The sequence below is a fragment of the Taudactylus pleione genome, unplaced genomic scaffold, assembly GCF_031769625.1.
Source record: "Taudactylus pleione unplaced genomic scaffold, aTauple2 ptg000086l, whole genome shotgun sequence".
NCBI classification, from domain to species: Eukaryota; Metazoa; Chordata; class Amphibia; order Anura; family Myobatrachidae; genus Taudactylus; species Taudactylus pleione.
In genome coordinates, this window is record NW_028284488.1 from 14429990 (window position 1) to 14445461 (window position 15472).

Sequence of the window (15472 nt, forward strand, 5' to 3'; positions counted from 1 at the left end):
AATTAGAGGGAGCAGGGGCATTGGGTGAAATGTTGCCTAGGGCGCCAAGACACCTTGCATCGGCCCTGGCCAGAGGAGTCTATGAAAAGTTGCATGTGCTCAAACCACTTGGTGAAGCAGCTGGACCGGTCCGATGCAGGTATCTTCTATATGCTGAATGAAAGTATTCACTGCAGGTGACTCAAAATGAATCCCACACATCTTGCGCTTGATTTGTGGGAACACACAGAAGTCACAGGGGGCCAGGTCTGGGCTGTATGTCGGGTGACCAAGCTTTTGGATGAGTTCATGGGCCAGAAAATCCACCACCTCAAACCCTGCCCTTGTGTCTCTCAGCCTCAAACCCAGCCCTGTGTCTCTCAACCTCAAATCCAGCCCCTGTGTCTCTCAGCCTAAAACCCAGCCCCTGTGTCTCTCAGCCTCAGACAGGGGCAGATTGGGCTGCCGGGACACCGTGCTGGTTCCCACTGGGCCTGTCCCTACAGTGGCTGCCCAAGACTTACCCACTCCCGCTGCCATGATCGAAGCACAGCTCTGATCGGGCAGCTCTACACAGCTACTGGTGTAGAAAAAAAAGACTGATGGGAGATCCGCTGCGCAGCCACTGCAGGTCCTCCCACAAGCCATTGTGGAGCCTGTCAGTCACCACTGACGGCTCTGCCTCCATCTGGCTCCTCTGCGCCCGGGCCCGACTCCACATGTCCAGGACAGCAGCAGTGAACAGTGCCGTGGCCAAGAGAAGCAGCTCTGCAGTGAGCAGCCAACAAGACCAGCTGCAGGTAAGTGTCGTGTGCGGCGGGGGCGGCGGGGGCAGGTGAGGGGGGTGGTTGAGGATCAGGCAGACACTAGGGGAGGGGCTAATGAGTGTAACTGACACACGGGCCCAGCTGAGAGCCACAGGTGCTGGGGGGAAGGAGGCTGTGCACATTGGGGCTAGGGCACACAGGAGCTGGGACACAGGCCTGGGGCACACAGGTGCTGGAGGAATGAGGCTAACACACATTTGGGATGAGACCCAGCCTGGAGCTGGGGAATGGGTTTGAGACACACACTGGGGCTGGGGGACATGGCGCTGACATATACTGGGGCTGGGGGACATGGCGCTAACACACACTGGGGGCGAGACACACTGGGGCTGAGGGACATGGGGGCTGACACACAGTGGGGCTGGGGGACATTGTGCTGACACACACTGGGGCCGAGAAACACACTGGAACTGGGGGACATGGTGCTGACACACACTGGGGCTGTGGGGAATAAGGCTGACACACACTGGGGCTGGGGGACATGGGGCTGACACACTGGGGCTGTGGGGAATAAGGCTGACACACACTGGGGCTTAGACAGACACTGTGGCTGAGACACACACGGCTGAGATGCACACTGGGGCTGGGGAATGAGGCTGACACACACGGGCTGAGACACAGGCTGGGGTGGGGTAATGGGGCTGGGACACACACTGGGTCTGGGGGAATGGGTCTAAGAGACACACTGGGTCTGAGAGAATGTGGTTGAGAGACACACTGGATCTTGGGAATGAGGCTGAGACACAATGGGACTGAGGGAATGAGGCTGAGAGTTACAGGTGGGCTTGGGTATGGAGAGATGCAGGGGGTCCTGGAAAGAGACATGGAGGCCCAGAGATGGAGATTCACAGGGAGCCTGGAGAACTACAAAGGGCCTTCCAGACAGTGTGATCTTGAATAGTGAATACCGGCTGAAGACGCTGCCCGTTGCAGAGAACCCACCATATAGGTAAGAAAAAAAACTCACTGGCTTGTACCTAGTGCAGAGGGATGGATGGTGTATCATTCACCAAGATTTCTGTTGCTGACCCTTTTCCCCTCAGTGGCTTACAAAAACCCCTCCAGGCCCCAAGAGTAGGGAGTATCCTGCCCTCCTCCACAGACCCCGCCCCCACAACAGACCTGCCCCCATAAGGGCTGCCTCCAGAAATTTCCCGGGCTGGTTTTCCATACCATCCGCCCCTGGCCTCAAACCCAGCCCCTGTGTCTCTCAGCCTCAAACCCTGGCCCTGTGTCTCTCAGCCTCAAACCCAGCCCCTGTGTCTCTCAGCCCCAAACCCGCTAATTTTTCTCAGCCTCAAACCCAGCCCCTGTGTCTTTCAGCCTCAGCCCATGTTTCACAGCCCGAGCCAATGTATTACTGCTCCAGCGTCTCCCCAGCCCTGCATCTTCCTCTTCTCTGGCTCCTCTCTGACCCAGTGGCATGACATCATGATGTCACAAGTGCTGCGCCAGCACATTATTGTTCTGGTGACAAACCATTAGCCAGATCGCCAATCCGCCTGAATTTAAATGTAATTTATGTCCGTGGCCACCTAGTGCACCTCCAGACCACCCCTTAGTTGCACCCTGCCAGACCCACCCATGACATTGCTGCACTGGTTGCTTCACCCTGCCTGTCACAGGCACAGCAGTGCAGCAAGTGCAGCTGTAAAGGTGCTCAGAAAGCAAGCAGCGGGGATGGTGCCTCTCCAGCCTGGAGCCCCTATGCAATGCTTACCCTGCACATAGCCACAACTAGGGGGGAGCTAAGGGGGCACGTGACCCGGGTTTTGAACTGAAGGGGTGCCGGGGAGAGGCTCCTGGGAGGCTAGGTTGCTGCTCTTGTGTATTTGGAGCCGCATCCCGGCGTTGAGAGGCACAGAGACACTGTCAGTCTAATGTGGTGCTGGTTACAAGCTAATCAGTGCTCACGGAATGGCAGCCAATCAGCAAAGGCTGCTGGTCCGTGAGCACCAATTGGTTCGCGAGCGGTGCCACATTACAATTACAGCAGTACTGACAGTTTCCCAGCATGTGACAGCCCCGTCCCGCGCCAGCCCGAGCTGCCCCACCGCTCGGCCCTGGCAGGTAAGAAAAGAGAGATGGGGCCTTACTGTAGCTTAATGTAAAAGAGGCCTTACTGTGGCATAATGTGTAAGGAGCCTTGCTGTGGCATAATGAAAAGGGGGCCTTACTGTGGCATAATGTGTAAGGGGCCTTACTGTGGCATAATGTAAAAGGAGCCTTACTGTGGCATAATGTGTAAGGGGCATTATTGTGGCATAATATATATGGGGCATTACTGTGGCATAAATGTATAAGGGGCATTACTGTGGCATAATGTATAAGGGCATTACTGTGGCTTATTGAATAAAGAGCATTACTTTGGCTTAACGATTAAGGGGCATTACTATGGCATAATGTATTGTAAGGGTCATTACTGTGTCAGAATGTGTTGTAAGGGGTATTACTGTGTGCCATAATGTGTTGTAAGGGGCATTACTGTGGAACAATATGTTATAAGGGTCATTAATGTGTGGCATGATGTGTTATAAGGGGCATTACTGTGTAGCATGATGTGTTGTAAGGCACATTACTGTGGCATAATGTATTATAAGGGACATTACTGTGTGCCATAATGTGTTGTAAGGGACATTACTCTGGCATAATGTGTTATAAGGGTCATTAATGTGTGGCATAATGTGTTATAAGGGGCATTACTGTGTCACAAAACCAGACACCCTTTTCGTCCTCTATGTTGTATTTTTTTTGGAAGGCGCAAAAATTATGGCCTTGCCCTGGGTGCCAAAAATCCTAGTTTCGGCCATGACCCCGCGGACTGCTTTACGCTGGCCCTGAGCATTAGATAGTAAGAAGTAGGCTGCTGCAGCTGTATGGAACAGTGGCTGCCGATGCATCTGACTCAGAATTAGATCCATGCAAACAATTAGCATACATAAAGGCTGATACTAAATTGGGAGCAAAGCAAAAAAAACTAACTGCACCTGGACAAACCATACTGCAAAGCAAAAGGTGCAAAATATATTTATGTATTGCATGTAGGGTAAATATTTTGCATGTAGCCCACAAATGAAGGACAACATTTTTTTTTCCACTGCAATTACAGTTTGAATACGTCCTTCCCAAATCTGTAATCAAATGGAGCAATTTGGCATTTTGCAAATGATTGTCCCACAAAATCGGCAATGTATGGGGTACACCAATTGCCAAATCCAATCAAATCACTAAATCACTGATTCAGGTTCTGGGTGCAGATTGCTTCTCCCGGCTGGGGATACCGAACGCAGCGAGGCCACACCCCCATCACTCACGGCATGCCCCTTTTTGGCAAGACCACTCCCCTTTTGCCGGCGCATGTGTGATACCCCTGAAAGGGTATTGGCTAGTTCATAGGAGTACATGGTAATGGACATATAGAATGCATTGTCTTTTAATATAATGTAAATTCAGATATGCACACAAGTTTAATGTAAAAGCATGCCAATCATACATAAACATGTATGTGCTGTTTGATAGGTATATATATATATATAATACATATATATACAGTGCCTATAGACAGCCAGAGAGCTGTGAGGACGCTACCAGCAGGAAGCTGTACAGGAGGGAGCTGCTCAGAGACCTCCCCTGGAGCTGATGACTGACAGCCGGGGGCCGGCCTGCAGGAGGGACGGCTGTCCGGATCCTCTAGGGTGCTGAATCTGATAAGCTGATCCACAGGAGAGGTCTGTAAATAAAACCAACACCACCCAGCATTACTACTTCAGTCATAAGCTGTCAGTCATATAGAACCAATAGCTTTCCCTCAAGGGCCAATCCTCACTGCTATATAACTGTTAGGGCCAGGGGTCCTGTATCTTCTGTTGAGGAGACTGAAATCTAAGAGCAGCTACTATAAGAGCCCAGGATAGCTTTTGCCCCATCACAGACTACTTCAGTGAATATAGTCAAACAACTTGTTGCTGCGGGAAGGTACAATTACTACATATAACCTGAGAAACAGAGCGCAGGTCCTGTCCATTTACTAAATAGGAAAGGTATATTAAAGCTGCATTATAACAATAAAAAATACTAAAGAACTCAGGGCCTGATTCAGAGCCGGACGCTCTGACCAGAGCGCTCGCTCTGAATCAGAGCCCTCCTACCTAAAAGCTTATGCGAGCAGCCAAAAAGATGGTCGCGATGGTCATGACCATCATGACCATTGGGCATCGGGCTTGCGACGAGACCCTGCTGTAGGGTTTAGCTGCCGCAAGCCCAGAAGTGCTTTTGGCTCTATCAGTGGGGCCGGACCCAGATGGTAGGCGTTCCCAGAGGTTAACTGACTTAAGGGACATTCTGGGATTTATATATTACTTCAACCTGGTATGAGAGTAGAGTGATTATAATTGTTGCATATAGAAGCATGAAGATATTTCGTTAACCCATTTATTTCACAGCTCAAGAAAGAAGCGCTCCTGATCAATAGAGCTTCGGCGAATGTAAGTGTGAACTGTTGTTATCACTATTGTTGTATTTGTAACAGTGGGCCTGATTCAGACCCGCTCGCGAGCGCTGAGGACCCTGCATGTGCACAATGTAGGACACCCCTACACCCAGGTTATTTTTAGGATTTAACTATTTAACTTTACTTGGAGATCTTTTTCATGCAGCGTATATGGCTCATATACTTTAAATGCAGCCCCTGTTAAATCAACATTGCCAGACTATATATATAAAATTGATAATGTGAATTTTATACTTTCGGGGTCTCTGCTGATTTTTGAGCATTATATTAAAAACACTGTATGATATAATTTATTGACAGGCTATCAAATTAGATCTCTCATAATAGACAAGATATATATGTCAATTTATACCACTGGTTTCAGAATTAGCAAATATAATATTCGTTAGAAATTATTTATTGTTGACAAGTTGCCACTTTATCCATTTACAACAGATAGGAAATTAAATCCAATATGTATAAAAAGATTAAGTACCATTTCATATGATTATATATTTGTACTAGCAAAGGGTATACTCTTCTCTGTACACTCCTATCTCTCCCCACCTGCAGCCGAGTAATTTCCCCCTTTTCTGTTGTTCTGTGCTAATTAGCAAGACAATAAAGGGGTAGAAACGAATGTCTGCTAAAGGGATTTGATATTGACTATATTTTTTCATGGGGCTACTGTGAAGCACAAGTCTCTCACTTCCCAGCCTCTGCTTATTGCAAGATGGGAAGCAGCAGAACTTGCTGAGGGAATGGGTTCTTGACACCCCATACTATTGTTTTTCTATACTATATGGTAAAAATGTCGCTATGATTTATCCTTTCCCTGTGGCTATTTAAGGATAATATACCAAAGGTATACTTTGATCTCATTTTCTTTTCACCTCCCGCCTGCAGCCCAGTAACTTCCCGCCTCATTTGTCCAATGCTATTTTAGTATGACAAGTAGGGGATTGAAATGAATGCCTACTACAGGGTCGTGATCTTACTTTAATTTCATGGGGTTACTGTGATACACGGGTCTCTCACTTCCCATTCTCTGCAATAGCATAATGGCAAGCAGCAGAACTCTGTGATGGATCAGGTTTTCTTAGACCCCTTCATTTTCTTCTTTCTATACTATATGGTATCTCTTTATACTATGTGATCCATTTACAGGATCTGATGTCTATTATGATTATTCCCAGAGATTTTCTTTATGGGATAAGCTTATCCAAATGATAATTTTGTATCTCCTTAATATTTGATTATTAATCCTTGAACATTTATATGACCTGGGTGTATTTTATACACTGTCTTTGTCACACCAGTACTATCTAGTATTGTGTATTTTTTGTGAATGTGTGTTGTATTGTCTTTATATTTCACCGTCTTCACAGGGATAATTACGTTTCTCCCTTACACTCCCTTTCTTTTTAATGTTCAGTGTTTGTATGTTATGTAAGTCTAATTTTATATACAATATTTATTAAAAGTTATATTTTATTTATACTGATTAGCTATAAGAGTGCTCCACTATAGAGTCTTGGATTTGGTCTTAGGACCTTTTCCCCTTTTTGTGTTCTGGATGAAGTAAACCACTCAGCCACGGCAGAAGAATCAGCACTTCCTAAACCCCTTTGTACAGATTCCAGTATATTGAAGCTCAAATCTGACATCCCTACTGACAATCCTAGTGCAGATAAGGAGGAAGTGACCTATCTGTTTCCCGAGTGGCATCGCCCAGACGTTGAATACATCGCGATAAGCCATAAAGAAATAGTCTCAATTTTACAAAAAGCATGCTTTTGATTGACAGCACGCCCCCTTTGGTGGGCGTGCCGGGGGCGTGCCAGCCAGACGGAGGCGTTCCCAAGGGAACGCCTACCATCAGAAGCCGGCCCCACTGACATCACTAGTGATGTCAGTGGGAGTGATTTTGGCTCTGATAGAGCCAAAATCACTCCTGGCCTTGCGGTTGAGAAACTCAACCGCAGGCTTCTGGTCGCACTGGCAATGGTCGCAATGGTCAAGACCATCGCGACCATCATCCTGCACGCTCGTATAGGCTGTGGGTGGTGACCCACAGCTATACGAGCATCCAGGAGGACGCTCCATATTTATGGAGGTGGGCCCTGATTCAGAGCGAGCGCTCTGGTCAGAGCGTCCGGCTCTGAAATAGGGCCTTAGTGTCAATCCTTCACCTCGCTGCTGGAAGAGATCAGTGTGGACATCTCTGGAATAACTTTCAACACAGTGAGTGTGTTACACATGCACAGGTGTTGTGCAGGGGGACTGCAGGGCTGCTTAGCAGCCCCAGTCCATCAATGCTTACCACTATGTGCAGACCAGGCAGCAGGCTTCTAATGGAGGCAGGCATTCATTTTTATTAGGGGGCGGGACTTCCTTCGTCAGCCATGGTCCATCAGTGATGGAATGTGCTGTCACTGCTGTCCGCTGCCGGGAGCCGGCCAGAGAGGGTCCAGCGTGTCCCGAAATATTTGCGGCAGGTTGGGGGCCCCTGGGTGACAGCCCCTCCTATAATCTGACCGTGATTGGGTCTGTGGTGTGAATGTGCTCAAGATAGTCCAGGCTTCTAAGATGTATGCTAGTTTGAAACAATTAAATTAAATTACTGTGCATATATTTTTATATTTATGACATCATAACTTAAGACCATACATACTATTCAGAGAAAGTGACAGTGATGTCACTATGGATGGTGGCGTGCACGAAAGGGGGCTTGGCCTCATTCTAGCAAGGCCACACACCCTTATGTGTGCCATTTTGGTGGCATGACCATGTGTCATGCTCCCATTCTCGTCGTGGTGGGTGCTTACCAGCGGTCTGGGATGTCACTCAGAGCTGTAACTAGACTTTTTGGTGCCCTGTGCCAGAGAGACCATTTGCCCCCCACCCATTTTTTAAATAAGGACATAAGATGTGCACATGAAAAAGGGCCATGGCTTCATGGGGAAGGGTCAGGGAAGAGATGCTGGGGATAAAAGAAGAGGAAGCTAGAAGTGAGAATGATAATAAACAGGAAAAGTTACAGGTCCAAACAGCACCCCTTGCCTTGCGGTGCCCTGTGCCATGGCACAGGTCGCACTACCCTAGTTATGACCCTGACGTCACTAAAGTGGCATACACAGGCAAAAAGCAGGTCTTATACAGAGAAAGAAAACTGTTTACATGAGTGTAAAGGGGAATCTGTCCATGGGTATGATGCCTAAGCTAATAGGTGTAGAAATTTCATATTTTACACTGACGCTGCTGGTGACAAAATGTTCACCACAATCTGGTACTGTAAGGGTTAAATTGGGACTAAATTGGCACATTAACGTTGTATGCTCACTGACAAGTCTTTGATCTTTTTAATCCATCTAATTTAAAAGATTTTACTAACAGCTGCTTTTAGTTTATATGACATTGACTTTTATTAACTTAATTAGAGGAACATAAATTGTATGCCCATATCATTAAGGGCTTGACATATATTGACTTTAAGAAAGAATAGCATGGTGAGTATGAGACTTTGACAGACAACACTTCAGAGATTTGTATAATGCATTAAAGAACAACCACCAAAACATCAATTTATTGGTGATTAAGGAGCCTATTCATCATCACTTATTTTTTACAAAAGCATGTGAAAATTAAAATTTTCAAATACTTTTGCAAAAATAAGTGTCAGGGTTATTCATCAAGTTCCAAAAAAGCATTTTTTTCGGAACTTGATGGTGTTACTGAACGCCACTTTCTGTTTACATGGTAGCCTGTGAAGATTTATTCAGATGCCTCCCTGCAGACATGTGAGCTGGGCTAAGGAAATGCAGCGGCGGGAAGGGGGGGGGGCACCCATGGAGTGTTCCAAATCATACACTTGCGGGAAGGGGGGGCGGATCATACACCCATGGGGGGTGGAGGGTCCGGATAATACATCTACAGCAGTGTAGTCCGCAGCCTGTACCTAGAAGAATTGATGCTGTTTTGAAGGCAAAGGGTGGTCACACCAAATATTGATTGGACTTAGATTTCTCTTCTGTTCATTCACTTTGCAGTTTGTTAATTGATAAAAAATAATTTATTAACACTTCTATTTTTTAAAGCATTCATACTTTGCAGCATTTTTTCCACACCTGTCTAAAACTTTTGCACAGTACTGTATATATATATATATATATATATATATATATATATATATATATATATATATACACACAGTATATGGTAAGACTATAAAATCTTTTTTTGGGGGGTCAATGTATAGAACTATAGACCTGAAATGTCCTCTTAGTTCCACTTCTTCAGTGCTTATTTTGTGGTGGTACTCAGGTATACAGTACCAGCACCTACTTTTGGTCTAAGTTTTAATTCATGTAACTAGTTTCAGAAAAGTATTAGCTTGTATTAACTGGTAACTTTAGGTGATTAGGTGATTACCTGCACCTTTTGTGAGTACCGCCACCTTTTTCATAAACATAAAGCACTGTACTTTTTGCAGAACTTTACATACCTGCAAGAAGAGAAGCCAGGAACAGGGGATTGGAGTTCTAGAGGATAAACTGTTATAGCTGTCTGGGAGAGGAGGAGAGATTTGGAGTGAGATGAGGCTGCAGTGAGCCCAAAAGCACCTATCATCACAGTGTGGCCGGCAAAAGAAGGGTAGAATACTGTGACTGTTCCGCAGTGCCTTACAAAGTACATAAACAAAAAAGTGAACAAGAAACCAGTGACTTACAGTACAATACAATGCAGGTCAAAGACATGGTTTGTACACATTGCTGCAATAGGTATTATAACACTCAAAATAAGCAGCAGGGAGTCAGCAACCAAGTGTTAGGTGCTCTTGTGGGGAGTAAGGAGTAGATTAAAGCAGGGCCGTAACTAGGGTGGTGCGACCTGTGCCATGGCACAGGGCACTGCAGGGCAGGGGGCGCTGTTTGGGCTTGTCACTTTTCCTGTTTATTATCATTCTCACTTGTAGCTTCCTTTTCTTTTATCCCCAGCATCTCCTGGTCTGCACTATCTCTTTCCTGGCCCTTCCCATGAGGCCATGGCCCTTTTTCAGGTGCACTATCTTATGTCCCTATTTAAAAAATGGGGGGGTGGGCGCCAATGCTCTCTCTGATACAGGGCACCAAAAAGTCTAGTTACAGCTCTGGATTAAAGTATAAGTAAGGAGAAGCACATTAAGAAAGAGGGCCCTGCTTGTGAGAGCTTACATTCTAAAGGGGAGGGGCAGACAAACAGGCATGACACAGATGGGGTAGACAGGTAGGAAGGAGCATGTGATGATGGTATTCGTTTGTTGTGGCTGGGTGAGAGTAGTTATTAATTCAATCAAACTTTAGTTTCATTTGTTTACTGTTTTGGTATAATGGTCAAGGGTCATAGGGACTCTTGGCCTTTTTCTGTTACCATTGTAATGGCAAAGTTGTGAGGCTGGTATCCTGTGGGAAGAGTGTATGTTGTATTATATGGCCTCCCACCTCTCCGCACTGACCAGCCTGGGGCTTTCTCTTCTATAGCAGATGAAACCAAGGCTTGTGGTCTCCCTGTTATGGAGTCCAGGCTGTGTCTCGGACACAGTGAGGATATGAGAGGGTGCTCACTGCCCATTTATAATTATTTATTTGCTTTATAACTCGAGATATGCGCTGAACCCCGTGTTTTGGTTTTGGCAAAACCACCCAGAAGTATTTCGGTTTGGATTCAGTTTTTTTATATATAAATTAATAAAAACAGCTAAAATCAGTCATTTGGACCTGTTTACATGCAATCTAAAACCTGAGATTCGGTTTTTAAATCTGTGTTCTGAATTTAAAGCACACATGAGCAGTGGTAGATTTTACTTAGGGTCTCAGTAAAATCCGCCGCTTCAGTGAGCCATTTGCAATTCATGACTGCACTCGCTGCACTATGACTGACAGTGGCTTCTCATTGGAAACAGGACAGGCAGCTTCAGGGGGAGGTGTTTTCTCCCCCAGAGACTGCCAGTCGAGGCTGCGATTAGCAGCCCTACATGGCTTCTAAGGGCTGCAGCTGATGCAATCCTTACAAGTTGGTGTTATGCGCATGCATGGCGCCACCACCACTTGTGCCCATACGCCGGTCTTGGCGCCTACCAGATCCATTGCGCAAGTGTCGGGACCAGCAGTGGCAGCCCACCTCATGCAAGAGGGTAGGAGCCACTGCTGGATGCGAGCTAGGACTCGGATCCCCAAAGTTTTGGTGAATTCGTTTTTCAGGGCACCTGAACTACACATCTCTATTTATAACACAGGTACTGTACAATGTACAAGCAACAAAGTTGGATTAAGTTTTGTGGGGCCCTCAGGGCAACTTAACAATAAAATTGTCAATAAGATATGCTAATGATGTTATTAAAAAGTATAACATGTAAATGCCACATATGTATTAAACACTAGTGCCCCCAGTTTAGATTATGCCACACAAAAAAAACAGTACACATATGTCTCAGTACCCCCACACTGGTGATGTAGCTATGTGGGGGAGCTCGTGGGAGATCGCCATCTGTTGTTAATCAGGTTCTCACATAGGGGCACTACATGTGATTACCATGCAATCAAATAAGTGACACAGGTAACAGACAGCCTTGATGTCCTCTCACTCTTATCATTTATTTTAACTATATATTTTAGGAGAAATGCTGAAAAGATAATTCCATTGCAAATTGTGGTACTAAGTGGGCAGGAGGTGTGGAGCTTGATGTGTGCGAGGTGGATCATTGAGGTAAACTGAGGTACAACAAACTGTTTCATAAAAGAGACATATAATTATATTAGCTTTATATGAATTATAATGTTTGCCTTCCGTGTCTAAGAGCCCATTGTTTACTGTAGCTGCAAATCTGGCAGGAAATAAAAAAGTAACCACACACCTATTTCGAAAGAACATGAATAAAAATGAATTAGCCACATACATATTTTTTTTTATAAAAATTGAAAGGGAAAAGGGATGGATTTTGTTTTGTAGTAAATAATGTATAATTTAGGGGAGAAGCTAGAATTCCATGTCCTTTTCATTACTACCCAGAGCTGTTTATGGCATGTCAATTGGCACGTCTCCAAGCTTCAGTTAAAATAAGTTTTCTCAGCAAGAAAAGAGATCTGCAGTTCCTTTCAAATCATTTCCGCAGGCAGTATGTTACAAGACAAAAATTAAATTTGCTACATTATGACACCAGAATAATAAAGTACCTACTTGCTTCAGACATAATACAATTGCTGCTGTATTTTGACATACTTTATTCATTTTGGACTGTAATAACAAAAAAGTATTTTGGCTCAGTGGACCAAGCACAAATGGCTCTCGCAAAAGACTAAACTAATTTCATTTCCCATTCAGCAGAGGAAGCTGTAGGATTGACTTAATTGTTCTTGTTCTCGGCTGTTGTGTCTATTCACACAACAATGAGTAATAGTAGTTATTCTACCATGTCATTAACCCTCGCTGTCACAAAGCTGGAAGCAAACATTACAGTGTGGCAAAGAATTTACTGAAATTTTAATCCAGTTCATTTCAATATAAAGTTACATAGGATGTTTTATAATGGACTGTGACCATGTTGACTGGTGACACAAAGGTAGATCTAAAGGCCCCCATACATCTGTGATGGAGTGGGGCAATTTGGCGATCATTGTCCTGATAAATCTGTATGTGCTTCCCCAATTCACGAATGCAATTAAAAAGTGATCGCAATTGCCAAATCAGGTTGTCCAACATGTTGCCTTTCAAGATTGACAGATCTGTCTTTCCTGAAAATAATCTGCAAATCACTGGAAAAGATCTGTAATGCTTGGGCGCATATTGGTGGATTGGGAAATCCTCAAAATGGCAACAAATCGTCAAATCGTTCAATTGTGGTTTTCTGATTGCTGTTGTATGGGGGGGCCTAAGACAATAAATGGCCTGACTAATGATTGTGCTGAGCTGACAGTAATTATTTTAATCAATTTACACTGATCAAAGTGTTAAGGCCCCCATACATCAGCAATTGATTGTGGCAAATCTGCAATTTGAAATCGATTGTATATAAAAATCTGCAATGTATGGGATTCACAGATCGCAGATTGCAATCAATAAGTGATTGGAATTGGTAAATCAGGTTGTCCTACATGTTTGATTTCACAGATGGATTGGGGCTGTAGATTGCTAGTGTATGGAGATGATCAGCAGATTTGCAGACCGTTACTAGTAAAATGATGGGCCTTTCAAGATCTGCAGATCTGTGTTTGCTGAAAATGATCTGCAAATCACTGTAAAAGATCTGTAAAGTATGGGCGCAGATTGCTAGATTGGGAAATCCTAAAATAGGGCAAAATATCTTCAAATTGTTCAATTGTGGTTTTCTGATTGCTGATGTATGGGGGCCTTAAAGTCTACGAAGAGTATCTCATTTGTGCCCTATTCTTTGCACACATTGGGGTGTATGCTGAGGGGGACAGATTTATATATAAAATTAAGCTTTAAAAAGCTGCATCCAGCTCTGCACCAGTAGCATTTGATATATGTAAGGAGTACTGAGATCCATTTACACCTAACCAGGTCATTAGCACAAAAAAGGTTTATATTTAACATTTATTTTTATTAAAAAAAACAAAACCCTATAATATGAATTATAATCTCTATCTCCTTACTGAAATGAAAGAAGAATAAACAGTTCTAGTATATAGCCAGAAATGACTGTGTTATAGGTACAATCAAAGAAGAAAACAACTATCAGCTTCATATTTCAATTCGCAATCAGAAGTGGGAAGTGGTAGCACTATGGACAGGTGTACATCAGTCTCCATGTACACATGCCTCTGCACCTGATTCAGAGATGGACGCAATGCCCATATTTACACAGTTGAATGATTAGCGGTGATCTGTGCATGCATCTGTGCATGCATCATGATGTCTCTCCCATCACCCACTGCGGGAGCCGGAAGGCAGAGCTCATGAGTGAGCTCCAGCCCAACTCCAGCCATGGGTGCAGCAGCCAATGAGAGTCTGTCTGACTCTCATTGGCTGCTAAAACAAACACACCGCCACTGGGTAGTACGAGTGTACTACTGGGCGCCGGCGGCAATGTGTTTGTTACTGTGTAGTGCGGACTACACTAGTCTGCACTACACAGACTTGAAACCACTGTCCTGGACCGCGGTCGACGGCACCCAGGGCACGTGCCCTGATCGACCCCTTCTAGTTACTCCACTAATGATAGTTGTCTCCTCTATTCTAGTTGTAGAAAGGGGAAATGAGGCAGATATTTGCATAGAGATCATTACACTCTGGAGAGACAGAAGTATAATGTACATAGGCAACTTTCAGAATCAGTTGAAACATTCTACGTTACCTTTTTTCTGTACCATCATCTGTTTCTGTAAAGCACCCATATGCACTAACAGTCTACCTGTTCATAGAGGCCAGTGATCTTGATGTGAGTATCCTTTTCTCCATCTTTCTTTTGCCAAAAACTGCACAGGCTTTGCTAATAGTGAAGAAAAACGTAACAAAACTTTAAACAACTTTTCTTTTTTTCTTTTTTTTGTATGGTGCCACAAGGGTTCTGAAGTGTTGTACATTGTGGATGTATCATACAGCAAAATTACATAGAACATGGGTGTTCAGGCAGGATAGTTACTGACAAGGTACAGTACCTAATTCATTATAATCCAGAGATATTTTCCAGAAACCTCAGCAGGAAAGTGGATCCTACTCACTAGAGTTTACATTCTAGAGGGGCTATGGGTGGACATATATAGAGAGAGAGGGGAGCATAGTTGAGTAATGCAAAAGGAGGAGTTGTAGGCTTTAATGAAAATGTGTTTGAGGGCACGTTTGAAAACTAGGAGGCTGGGTGAGTGTCTAATAGAGCATGGGAGGGCATTCCAAAGGATCGGAGAAGCACAGGAGAAATCCTGGAGATGGCCATGCGACTAGGTGATCAGGGAGGAGATGTGACAGTCATTGTATGAGCGGAGCAGGCAGGAGGGAGACTGTGGGAATGAGGTTGTAGTAAAATGAGTGGTGATTGAGGGCTTTAAATGTGAGCGATAGGAGTTAGAATTTGATTCTGATGGGACAGGAAGTCAGTGAATTAACTGGCAGTGAGGGGCAGCTGAGATGGAGTGCCAGGAGAGGGAAATGAGGTAGGCAGCAGAGTTAAGGAGAATTTGAA